General features: G+C 44.0%; 1 protein-coding gene across 7 annotated transcripts in view; it reads left to right on the forward strand.

The window, feature by feature from the left end:
• The window catches only part of Slc20a2 (solute carrier family 20 member 2), an 87,142-nt gene that overhangs the window by 39,351 nt on the left and 37,122 nt on the right, over positions 1–10,669 (forward strand). The window lies entirely within an intron of this gene.

Consider the following 10,669-nt stretch of genomic DNA (forward strand, 5'->3'; position numbering starts at 1 on the left):
AGAGAGAGAGAGAGAGAGAGAGAGAGAGAGAAGAGAAGAAGAGAAGAGAAGAGAAGAGAAGAGAAGAGAAGAGAAGAGAAGAGAAGAGAAGAGAAGAGAGGAGAGAGAGAGAAAATTTTACCTCTTCAAGATGGAAGTGTCGAGTGAAAAAGGGTGGCATTTGGGGGAGGGGAGGGGAAGGGGAAGCGGGGGGGGGGAGGCATGGAATGGAATAGATCTTAGTTTGGGCTTTTTTCTTCTTTATCTGTTCATTTGAGTTTTGCTTAGTCCTGCCTCGCTCTGAAGACTAGAAAGCAGAAGTGAGAGCTGTGAATGTAGCAAGCATAGGTCCAGTTAGGAGTCCCAGCCGAGCCTATCTAGTACAGAGGTGTTTACAAAGTGTTTACTGTAGACCTGACCTGAAATTAAAGTGGCCAGTGGAGCAGGGACAGAGACTCTCTTAAGCCATGTTGCTCTCTTCAGGCTGGGCAGAGCTGGGGCTGAGAAGGAAGAGCATGCAGCTAAATGCCTTTCGATCAGCCTATTTGGCCGTCTCCTCTGTTGATTGCATTTCTTTGGAGTTTCCTTGTTCTTTACGTCATAGCAATCTGCTAGACTTGCCAGTAATAGATAAACCTAGAATGTTGCTTAAAGAAAATGCTCCATAGCTAAGCTATGACCAAGCATGAGAGCTTGACTTTACTGTGTTCACTGCCAAGCTTTAGAATAATTTTTAAGTTAACTGTTGAGTTCTGAAGAGGCAGAGGTGTAATGACAGGAAAGGTTTTGTTGTCTACTTCCCTGGGGAATATTAAATACTCAGCTTCTGGGAATTCAGTAATGAACTGAATCTAACTCTTATGAGCAGCACAGTTCAATCGTCTCTCTAAATATAAATACTGGCAACTTTTTCATTTGGAAAAAAAAAAAATCCCTTTTCCTGGTATATATCTGTAAACTTTTACACTTGCAGGCTTTTAGAACCATTACCACAGATAGACTACATCTTCCATCCTCCAAAGAACACCATTGTGCTGACCTTCAAATGTGGTGTTTTTAGATTTATTTATTTCTATTTTATGTGTATTGGTGTTTTGCTTTCATGTGTTTCTAAGTACTGTGTGTATGCCTGGTGCCCCCAAAGTCGAGGCCTGGAGCTACAGGTGCTTGTTAGCTGCCATGTGGGCACTGAGAATGAAGCATGGGTCTTCTGAAACAGCAGTGGTGCTGTTGACCACTGAGCCAGCCCTCCAGCTTTATGATGTCCTTGGTTGTCAGGCCTCTCATATACCCTGGATCCCTAAGCCAAGCCTTGAGAGCCATCTGTAACTCACACACACCATGATAAAGGGTGGATTTTTGACTCTTTGAGAGGGTAGTATTGTGTGACAAGACTTCTTGCGGAGACGCTACACAGGTATCTACTCAGATCCCCCAGATCTGAGTCCACGACAGACCAGAGTACAGAACCCACCAAAGTCCAACTCTAAGACAGCTGCGCTACCAAAGCCCACCCCAACATGGGTGACAGCTTACAAAGCTGAGAACCTGGAACACAGTACAACCCTGCAGACACTCAGCAGGTTAGAGTTCGTCTTTTCCAAGTGACTCAGATGGGATAAGCCTCTTGAGGGCAGCTCGGCTATTTTCTGCTTCTTGCAGGCAGCTGATCTGGTGTGTTAGGGTCTTTTTTACACCGTGGCTTGTCTAAGAGTGGCCCTCAGCTGACTGGTCTGCTTCTCCTGGGAGGAAGGGGCCTGGTTAATCTGTTCAGTTTCATGAACTTCCTGAAGCTCTTTTGAGTTGTTTACCTTCCTGATCAAGAAGCTTCCTTGCTAAATGGAATATTTCAGTCTTAGAGGAAACAGTTACACAATAGAATAGGTCTTAGCCAACCTTTGACCAATAAGTGCATTCGGACACCCCACAACAATATAAAAGTAAAGGACAGAAAGCGAACAGAGATGTCAGTGGGTATATGCTGTGGGGAGTAGGTTTCACAGAAGTAGTTCAGTCAAATACACAAAAAACCCCAAGGGCCCAGAGTTGAAATTCATATTATCTGAAAGGGCCAGTTTTCAACAAAAAATATTGTGAGATATAAGGAAATTGGACAGTATAATGTATGTCTAGGTTCAGTAAAGACTGTTTTTGAGGGAGCTCCAAAACTAAATTTTGTAGACAAGAATTTCTAATTAACACACTATAAATATGTTTTTAACAAAATAAAATTATGTATGAAGAGTTCTTTTATAGATAGGGTTACATTGGCATTACACACACACACACACACACACACACACACGATATATACCTGTATTGGTTAATTGCTTTTCCATTACTGTGATAAAACACCATGACCAAAGCAACTTATAGAAGAAAGTTTTTTACTTGGGCTTACAATTCCAGGCAATTAGAGTCTGTGATGGCAGAGCCAGGCACGATAGCAGGAGCTGGAAGCTGAGGGGTCCCATCCCAAGCCACAGTAGGAAGCACTAGCAAGGACTCACAGAGTCCACCCCTGGTGGCACACTTCTCCAGCAAAGCTGAACCTTGTAAACTCATCCAAACAGTGCCACCAAAGGGGACCAAGTTGTTCTGTTGGGGGAAGGGGGCTTCTCATTTAAACCACAATTCCAAATATTTATATATATAGTGTATTTACAAATATATGAACCAAATAGAGATATGAGACTAAAAGCACGGCAACATTGTTAGACTATATGAAAATTAAATTTTCTAAACATCAAAGGGCACAGGAAAGAGACACCCTATAGAATGGAAGAGAATATTCCCAATCATGTATCTGAGGTTACTATTCAGAATATATATATATATATATATGTGTGTGTGTGTGTGTGTGTGTGTGTGTGTGTGTGTGTGTGAGACTTCAGTTGGAAGCTGAAAACCAAAAGAGAGAATCTTGAAAGGATCGGAGGAAAGCAGCCCTTGCATACAGTAGAACTTCAGTAAGGCCAGCTGGTCATGGTTTCAAAACCACCGAGTCCACAAAGCTAGAGGCAAGACAACCTAAAGTAGCCAGCAGAACTGTCCTTTAAAAGTGACAACGGCAAAATAAAGTTTCCAAACTATACAAACTGAGAGAATTCATTGCTGGCAGACTTGCCTTATAAGAAGTAATGAAGTATCTCAGGCTAAAATGGTGACCCTAGGCAGTGATCTGAGTCTCTCTGCTTAGGCTTGTATGGATGCTCTGGCATAGGCCATGAAAAGACACAGAATAATTATATATTCCTCTGTCTTTTCTTTTTTGAACTTTTTCGTCCTACTCGGCTGAAGGGAAGATGAAGCCAGAGAGCTAGTTCTTGATCATGTCTCAGGAACCAGCATCCTCTCAAAGAAATGGTCCTCAAAGACATCTTATGAGTTGTCTGATCACTTTTGTGTCTTCAGCTGGTGTGTTAGGTCTGTGTTTCTTTGAAGGCACTATCAAAAGGCTCAGGATTTCTTAATATCAAATTGGGTACTCTCTGTGAAAGAAATGAAAAACTACTAAATTTCTAACCGATCCCTCCGTCAAATGAGCAACATTACAAAAGCTATTGTGCCGTTTAAGCTGTGTGCATTGCTATCTTGGCACATTATCGGTAACATTTGATGAAGACTCCACACTCTAATGAAGTGCTTCTGAAACTCAGCCAGACTCTGCCCTGTGCTACCAAGGAAGACACAACATGAATCCATATCGTAATTTCTTGTCCTCTCTTACTTGTTCTGCTGCCTAGCAACCTTTGTTCAAGGAGCTCAGGAATGGGTCAGAGGGATGGCTCAGTGGAACATTGGTTTCTCTTCTAGAGGACCTGGGTTCAATTCCCAGCACCCACATGACAGCTCACAACCATCTGTAACTCCAGGTCCGTCACCCTCTCTGGCCCCTGTAGGCACTGGACACAACATGGTGCAGAAACATACGTGCAGATGAAACACCCATACATATAAATAATAAACCATTTATAAAGGGAAATAATCTCAGGAGTCAGGGCAACAAACAGGGAGCTATAAATTAAACATGAAATACAGAGAATCATTTGCCATCTCTATTCACATTGTGTTTGTGGTGTCTTAGGAACCCAGAGTGTCCGTGTCCATGTCTGTGAGGGTACCCACAGTGGCTAGAAGCAGAACTGGAAGGTACAGGCATCTGTGAGTTCCCCAGCATGGATGCTGGGATCCAATACAGTTTCCTGAGAAAGCAGTGAGAACCCCTAACAGGTTACCCATCCCTCCCTCCAACAGCTCCAGGTCAGAGCCGTGTAAGTAACGTCCGTAGTTTTATTGAGCCTCCTGAACCCATCAGAACAGAACTAGCAAATAAATATGTAAGAGCCAAGATATCTATTTATATACAAGGTTCCATTTTAAACGCAGCTAGAGGACGGTACTTCCTTAATATAGTTCTTGGAACCTGGCCAGCAGCCCAACACTTCAGGCACAGAATTAGAGCAAACTATCCCAGGCCTGTCAGTTGATAAAAGTTTCGTGTGATAAGTGATTTATTTCCTCACAAAAATATTCGTGTGTGTGTGACACACACACACACACACACACACACACACACACACACACACACACACACACCTCCCAGGCCCTGGGGGTTTTATCCCCATACATACCGAAAGCATGAATGCAAGATGCCTAGATCTTTTTCTGTCTTCAGTGGGAATGAGTACATAAAGCCCTGCCATTTATTCTCGTCCTTCCCTTTCAAACAGCACCGGACCTAAAATACTCTGCCTCATTGGTAATAAATCTATAAAGCTCCACTACAGATGTTTCCGCATTTCCAGTGGGAGCATCCAATCAGAGTTTTACCATCCACCCAGATGAAAGGTGGCTGCTGCTTTTTGTTTGTTTGTTTTTTGTTTTATGAGGCAGGGTTTCTCTAGCCCTGGCTGTCCTGGAACTCACTCTGTAGACCAGGCTGACCTCGAACTCAGAAATTCGCCTGCCTCTGCCTCCCGGGTGCTGGGATTAAAGGCATGCACCACCACGCCCAGCAAGGTGGCTGCTTCTTTATGCTCCAGTTTCTTCAGATTTTAATCGATGATGCATCTTTACTTGTAATAACTTTTTATCGGTCCACTGAGATATAAACTCAAGCTTATTTATAATAACCCACCATATGGTCATTCCGATTCCATTCAGATATCTGTAAAGAAATAACGGCTACCCCCTTCTCTTGACTTTTAACTTCTCTGTGGGACACACATAGTACCTTCTAAATTCTTCTGCCATCTTGCCTTAACTCCTTGAATTTTATCCCATCTTAATTGTCTTTGCAGTTTGTTTATTTATTTATTTATTCATTTATCCTTTAAGAACTATTCGCCTAGGCATGATGGCACATGCCTTTGATTCCAGCATTGAGGAAGGGCAAAGACAGGGGGATCTGAGTCCAGAACCGCCCTAGTCTACATAGTGAGACCCTGTTTCAAAATACAGTTTTGTGTGTATGGGTGTGTATGTGTAGTATGTATGTATGTATGTATGTATGTATGTATGTATTCAGTGAGATTAAGTTAGGTTTATATAATGCTTTCACAGAGAGAAAAGTCCGTGCAGGAATCATCGAAATAGCAACAACAACAAAAAGCTGGAAAGGAATGAAAATGTCAATAGAGAAAACTGTAAGAGCGAGAAATAAAGCAGGAATGGGGACGTCTTGGGGACAAAAGGGTAAAGAAAGCCAGAGCCTCAGCTCAGAAGTGGAAACATTAGCTGGAGCAAAAGTAAGCTGGTTCATGTTCCATAAGCTCAGAAAGACTGCCGCCTTGTCCTGCTTGGGAATGGGTCTGAAAGCTCCACCCACCTCATCCCACAAAACAATCTTGTGGCTCTCAGTTCTAGGCAAAACTGCCTCTTTCCAATCCTGCGGTCTCTGGTTGATGCAGAATTATAGAGTTGAACAAGGCTTGGAGGGATCACATGACCTTGACACCTTCCAAGGACAAAGCCTTGGCTACATGCCTTGCAGTGGATGTGCTTCCCTGTCCTGTCCTCACCCAGGCTCTGCCCTTCCAGGACCACAGAGACCAACCGTGCCCTGGATGAAATGACGGCCACCAAGAAGGCCCAGTAAGAGTGGCCTAGCACCTCCACTCCATAGGTTCTTTGTACTCTTGTACCTGAGTGTCTCCTGCTGTAGTGTTGACTCCCACCACGTAGTGTGTTTAGGGACTCCTCATTTACAGACTCTCTCTCTCTCTTATGCCAGCCACATGTTCACAGTGGCAAAGGCTGGGTGAGGTAGCTCTGAAGTCCCCTCGGGCGCTAGTGTCCTGAGATTCTCCAGCTCTGGAATTCAGTACAGGAATAAATGAGTAGTTATATGCTATTTTGTGTAAACATTAACCTCCAATACTATTGCAGTGAAAACACGTGCAGAAAGCTTGGCCCTGGGAGCACAGTGTTATTTAGTTCAGCCTGGATGGTCAAACGAAGCACACAGAAGATAAAGGAAGGATGTGAGAGGGAATCTGGGTAACAAATCGACACAAATCCTATAGAGTGTAGAGTGGCACCCAGGAAGACTCCAAGACTTGGGGCCCCTCCAACTAAGTCCCCCAGCCACCAGAATGACAGATACCCTCGAAAGTAACGTAGAACCGCATGAAGGAATGGAAGAAGTGTTTTATATCTTGTGGTACAGTAGGCAGTTAGCCTGAGCCCAAACTGTTTGAGTCACTAGACAAGCTGGGCGTGGTGGTGCACGCCTTTAATCCCAGCACTCAGGAGGCAGAGGCAGGCAGATTTCTGATGAGTTCGAGGCCAGCCTGGTCTACAAAGTGAGTTCCAGGACAGCCAGAGCTATACAGAGAAACCCTGTCTCAAAAAACTAAAACCAGGGCTGGTGAGATGGCTCAGTGGGTAAGAGCACCCAACTGCTCTTCCAAAGGTCCGGAGTTCAAATCCCAGCAACCACATGGTGGCTCATAACCATCCATAGCAAGATCTGACGCCCTCTTCTGGAGTGTCTGAAGTCAGCTACAGTGTACTTATATATAATAAAGAAATAAATCTTTAAAAAAAAAACAAAAACAAAACTAAAACCAGAGAGAGAGAGAGAGAGAGAGAGAGAGAGAGAGAGAGAGAGAGAGAGAATGAGAGTCACCAGACAATTAGAGAGAGAGAGAGAGAGAGAGAATGAGAGTCACCAGACAATTACTACAGTCACAGTAAATTAATTTTGTCTGTTAAAGAGAAAGCGTATGCTGGTGGTACATTAAAAATAATTGCCCTGTTTTATTTTGAAGTTTTCCAGTGATAGAAAGGATAATTGCTTACATTGGAAATTCCAATGATATCAGAAGGGGTGAGGGTGAAGAAGGGCTGGGGTTGTAGCTCCCTAACAGAGCGCTTACCTAGTGCCCTATTTGCAGGGTCTAGAGTTGCTGAGCACTTCCCTTTTCAGGGTCTAGAATTGCTGGGTTGGAGGGATAAATGGCACCTAGAGAGCTCAGTGTAGACAGCAGGCATGCTTCTCCAGTCTTACCACGGGTTGAATTCAGGTAGATAGAACTGTCATATACACTGGGTCACTTCGCAGTCACATGTGCCAGCATCGGGGAAACTCTTTTCATCATTTTAGTGACAACAGTAGTCGTTCATTCACCTCCAGAAGTTGCTGGGATTTTCTCACACAGCCCCCTCTCTAAGGACATTAAACATTTTCTTCTTTTCCATGTGTATAATATATGACTCTATGTCATTAAACCCATGTAAATATTTTTCTCGTGTTTAAGATTACTTAAATTCTCAAACATGTGAAGTTAGCGTCATAAAATCCTGGGTAGTTCTCATTCAGAATAGAGTCCTGAGATGGCCTTGCCTCTGGTCCAGCCTGGCAAGTTCAGGACAGCCATTTCCTACATGAAAAGAAGGGCTGCGAGGATGGTCCACAGGAGCAGACGCATGCCTAGTACTGTAGATATGGCCAAGAGCCCATCGCTGCAGTTCTCATAGTTCCTAGAGGTGATGTCACTACCATTTTTTGCTAAATGGACATAGTACAGTATCTCTACACCCAGAGAGAAGTGTGGCTGTCACCCTTCATCAGAAAAATTCCTTTGTATGCCAAATGATGGGTAACACAAAAGATTGCAACCAGTCAGAATACAGTGAATAAGTGTCTATGGAATGTTCCACCATAAATAGAACATGCATATCACATTAATTCTCCACACACATACCTACCTACCCAGGACTCAGGGAATATGGAAGAAGAGGGGGCAGAAAGACTGTAGAGCCAGAGGTTGAGTTGGACCAGAGCAATGCAATATCTTCTGACCATGACAAGATACTGCCCTCGTGAACTAACAGTAGCAGTGGCTACCTGCACAAAATCAAGCCAGTCAACATTTCAGACATGGAGTGGGGAGGAGGTCATGAGCTCCCCTCCTTCCTAGCCAAAAACTGTGGTCAGTGAGTGGCTGGCTGCTGGACACGGGTGTGGGGACAGTTTCCTTCCTTGCTGTGATCCTTGGTAGGCTTGCCGGGTTCCACTGGGCGGCCATGCATCCATGCAGATATGGGCAGCACAAAGAGGACACAGTGGATTAACAAAGAGACAACTTTGAAGGGGGTGGGTGATGGACTGGGGCAGAGACAGGGAGGAGTGGAGGGCGAATATTATCAAATACAGTGTATAATATGTGAACGTCTCAAAAGATTAATAAAAATGTGATTTTTTTAAAAAAGTTCTTGTTCTGACCACCCATAACAAAAATAAATAAGTAAGTGCTATCTCTTGAAACTTTCATAACCATTTCCAATTAGAGTTCTGGTGACATTACAGAACTATGTTTAGAATTGATATTGGAGTTTGACAATCAGGGTGATACTTTTATTACAACATTTTTACTCTCAAGCTCTTTAAGTGACTCCTCATAACTCCTGGTACAAAGATTCACAGGCCCAGATTTAAAATAGCTTCCATCCATTGGACCACAAGAGTGCTTCCCTGCTACACGGAAATGCTAATCACTTTGGGCTGCATCTTACAAGCAGTGTTGAAGACACACCTTCATAGCAAGGCCTGGTGCTTTCCCTGTGGAGGATGAGGATGTAGTAGTTTGAGTGAGAAATGTCTAGTAGCTTCAAGTATTTGAACATTTGGTCCCCAGTTGATGATGCTGTGTGGAGAAGCGTAGGAGATGCAGCCTGGCTAGAAGAAGCCAGTCATGGTGATGGGGTTTGAAAGTTTATAGTCTTGCCCATTTCCAATTCACACTGGAAATTCATATTTATGGCAAAAGGTGTGATTTATCAGCTTACTGCCCTTGCTGAGGCACCGGCACCTTTACCTCAACAGCAAATGAGACTCTCGTCCCTGTGGAGTCGTAAGGCAGAGTAAACCCTTCTCTTGCTAAGTTCCATGTGGTCATGGTGTTCCATCACAGCCAAGCAACCAATACAGCACAGAGTCTCTGACTGGGAGGAAGTTGGCCTGCCCCAGCAGCTGTCTCCTCCTTCTCCTGGAAAGGGGGTTTCATACAGTGCTGTTAATACATCCTCCAGTTCGTGCTTCCTCTTGGACTCTCAATGCCATTGCTTCAAACGCGGGCCTCGTGGTTGAAATAGCTAGACCATTTTCTTTTGTTTTGGTGTGTGTGTGTGTGTGTGTGTGTGTGTGTGTGTGTGTGTGTGTGTGTATTTAGATAGGATCTCACTCTGTAGGCCTGGCTATCCGGAAACTTGCTATCTAGACCAGTCTGACCTTGAACTCACAAAGATCCTCTTGCCTCTGCCTCCTAAATGCTGGGATTAAAGGCCTACACCACTATGTCGTAGCCACCTTGGGTTTTGAGACAGGGCCTATCTGTCACTAGAAACTGAGCTCACCCCTCTGACTAGGCCGCCCAGCCCCGGAGGCCTCCTGCCTCCACCTCCCCAGTCCTGGGGTTATAAGCATGAGCCATCGTGCCCAGCTTTTTACACAGGTGTTGGGGATCAAAGTGCAGACCCTCATGCACTATCTCCCCGACCCTAACTGGCCAGTTTTATGGTGCCTCTATGGAAGTATCTCCTTTTACACATGTAGGAAGAACCACCTTTTTTGTTTCTGTTAACATAGAGGAAGTGGGAGTGGATAAATTCAATACCTACAGTATGGGGAAGAAAACTATCAAACGTGAACAGCACCTGGATTAGTTTTAATTTGTATACCACAATGCTCATCGGTTTGAAGTGTATACTTCCATGAGTTCTGAAAAATGTGCAGTAATGTAACCGCTACCATAGGTAAGATTTCAGCCAACTGTTCCCAGTGGAGACAAGTGTCTTCATGCCCTTCAGCTAAATACCCCTTAAGATGAATCACCTGAGTTGCTTGATCAGCATACATGTACCACGCCCTGTAAGGAATTGCCAAACTGTCTACCTGTGTGGCTTTCATTTTTTGTTTTGTTTTGTTTTCTGTTTTTGAGACAGGGTCTCAGCATATCTCCCTGGCTGGCTGCCCCAGAGCCACACCCCTATGGCTTTACCATTTTGAGTCATTTTGTCCCTTAGGCCTTTCAGCCTTTCCATATATATATATATATATATATATATATATATATATATATATATATATATTAGTATCTCTCTTTACCCCACCACAACCCCAGGAAGTTCCTGTCCCTTACAGTGCGTGTGTGTGCGTGCGTGTGTGTGTGCGTGTGTGTGTGTG

The sequence above is a fragment of the Mus pahari genome, chromosome 19, assembly GCF_900095145.1.
Source record: "Mus pahari chromosome 19, PAHARI_EIJ_v1.1, whole genome shotgun sequence".
In the NCBI taxonomy this organism is placed as follows: domain Eukaryota; kingdom Metazoa; phylum Chordata; class Mammalia; order Rodentia; family Muridae; genus Mus; species Mus pahari.